General features: G+C 41.0%; 1 pseudogene; it reads right to left on the bottom strand.

Annotated features, from left to right (window-relative positions):
• Positions 1-1,979: 1,979 nt before the first annotated feature.
• On the bottom strand, positions 1,980-2,075 carry LOC123862791 (small nucleolar RNA U3; annotated as a pseudogene).
• Positions 2,076-2,587: the final 512 nt, after the last annotated feature.

Here is a 2,587-nt window from a genome sequence, read left to right as displayed (position 1 = left end):
CTCTTCCATATTTGGAAGAAGTGTGTATGCAAGTGTGTGCATTTGTGTAAGATATTTGACAATGAAATTCTACAACATCAAAATGTATTTTACAAGTCAGTTTAACATGCTATTTGTTGAGCAGGAAAATAAAATGTGTAATTGGCTGACAGAAGCAATATGGGGAAACGGATGGCTCTTAAGCACATCCTCAGTAAAGAGTCTCATTGTCAAAATTGTTGATTTTAACCAATTTCACAGTTTTTAGAATGATATACTTAAAAGGTAAGAGATTTAGCCCCACTCCTTATTTCGGTTCAACTTTGGTGCTTGATCATCATTCTGTGAGTATTCCATGGGATAATTCTTTTTTTTTTTTTAAGATTTTATTTATTTATTTGACACAGAGAGACACAGCGAGAGAGGGAACACAAGCAGGGGGAGCGGGAGAGGGAGAAGCAGGCTTCCCGCCGAGCAGGGAGCCCGATGTGGGGCTCGATCCCAGGACCCTGGGATCATGACCTGAGCCGAAGGTAGACGCTTAACGACTGAGCCACCCAGGCGCCCCTCCATGGGATAATTCTATATGAAACGGTTGCAAAGGAGATGTCATAAACTGTTCAACTAACACTAGTCTCTTGACATTTCAACCCTTTTTTGAAACAGGTGGAAACAGTACCTCAACTCTTTGACTAGATGGCCTAATCTCATCATCACTGCCGAGACATGTCTGCTTTTAACTCCTCCTCACTATTCTCCAGAATGTATGCCAATAAAAGAGCCCATAGTCTATACAGTGGGGCAAGAAGCTATACATGTATCAACTGCCAAAGGGCTTCCTGCTTCAAAATATATTCTACTTTTGCCTGTTTTTTTTATTTTTTTATTTTTTTAAATTTATTTGAGAGAGAGAGCTTGAGAGAGAGATCATGAATGGGGATGGGGGGTAAAGGGAGAAGCAGACTCCCCACCGAACAAGGAACCCGATGTGGGACTCGATCCCAGGCCCCTGGGATCATAACCTGAGCCGAAGGCAGACGCTTAACCAACTGAGCCACCCAGGCGCCCTACTTTTGTCTGTTTTTCAATTATTGCATTATATCCAGGCACCACCAATAAATGCAAATATTATACATTGACCCCATATCCTCTATCACAGTAGGCCCCCACACTACTGTGTAACATTTGCAGAGAATGAAATGATCTCGGAAATAATAGAAGGGAAATGGGGCAAGATAAAAGTAATAGGCAAAAGGTTTCTCTTTCTATGGCAAGGCATCATTCTTCTCAGATTCAGTTCCAGTTCTGAAATTGTCCTATCCCGCGGAATTGGAGAACCAGCTTACATTTTGTTGCTGAAAATGAAAGTCAAAGTCTTTACCAGACTGAATGGGTTGGCTACATCTGGTTTGTCTTAGAAAATACTTTGCTCATGCCATTGTGTAGTGGTCATTGGTCCTACCCACTTTCTGCCCCATGTATAGCTGCATTATTAAGATTTCTGTAAAATGTGGCATTGTTAATATTGATTCATTCAACTATATATTCATCCATAACATCTGCTAGTTTAAGCATGAAAGGATAGTGAAATACTCACTGGTCAGTCACACCCTTGGATTAGACATCAACTGGCAAAGGACAACCCGTATGGCTCACCTTGCCCAAAGTTCCATAGCCAACATTAGGGAGTCAGCATCCCACTCTCACACTGTGATTAAAGGGTTTCTTAGCATTATTACAAGCCTGTCCAACTAGTTCATGGTGGAAAGTAGAAAGTTGTGCTGATTAATGTATGTGCTTAACAAGTGTTTGAGCAAAATAAAAGGTAGGGATCTTTTAACCAGTGCTTTATCTTTAATAGCATATCATCACTAACATAAAGGAAATACATTTTACATATTCACAAGAAGGTATTAAATTTGTATTTTAAGTTGTCAATAAAATCAAAGAGTTTTGTGATAATTCAGTATTTTCTATCTGGTGGTCCTTTTCTTATTTAAAACAATGTTTTTGTTTTTGTTTTCTGGATATTCTACATTTTCAGAGAAACTTCTCTAGTAACAAACTATAGAAATGAACCCTAAAAGTATAGCCTCTGTTGTTTTTAATCTAAACTTTTGTAACCCCTAATAGGAGCACCTAACCCATTAAATGTGAGCACACCATTTATGCTCTAGCATAACCTAAAGACACTAAGCAGTGACTCAGGAGATATGTACCTGTATCCATTTCCTTTCAAAAAGGAAAAAGTTGGGGCACCTGGGTGGCTCAGCCTGTTAAGCATTCAACTCTTGATTTAGGCTCAGGTCATGATCTCAGGGTCCTGGGATCAAGCTCCTTGCTCAGCGGGGAGTCTGTTTGAGGATTCTCTCTCCCTCTCCCTCTGCCCCTCCCCGCCCCACTCACACTCGTTCACTCTCTAAAATAAATAAATAGGGGCACCTGGGTGGCTCGGTGGGTTAAGTGTCTGCCTTTGGTTCAGGTCATAATCTTAGGGTCCTAGGATCAAGCCCCACGTCAGGCTCCCTGCTTAGCGGGGAGTCTGTTTCTCCCTCTCCCTCTCCTTCTCCCCCTCTTCCCTGCTCATACTCTCTAATAAATAAATAAA

Source organism: Mirounga angustirostris, unplaced genomic scaffold (genome assembly GCF_029215605.1).
Source record: "Mirounga angustirostris isolate CCGP_5_RB_7025 unplaced genomic scaffold, mMirAng1.0.hap1 SCAF_9, whole genome shotgun sequence".
Classification (NCBI taxonomy): Eukaryota; Metazoa; Chordata; class Mammalia; order Carnivora; family Phocidae; genus Mirounga; species Mirounga angustirostris.
The sequence above is the reverse complement of the archived record's forward strand: the minus strand, read 5'-3'. Positions and strand labels throughout refer to the sequence as shown.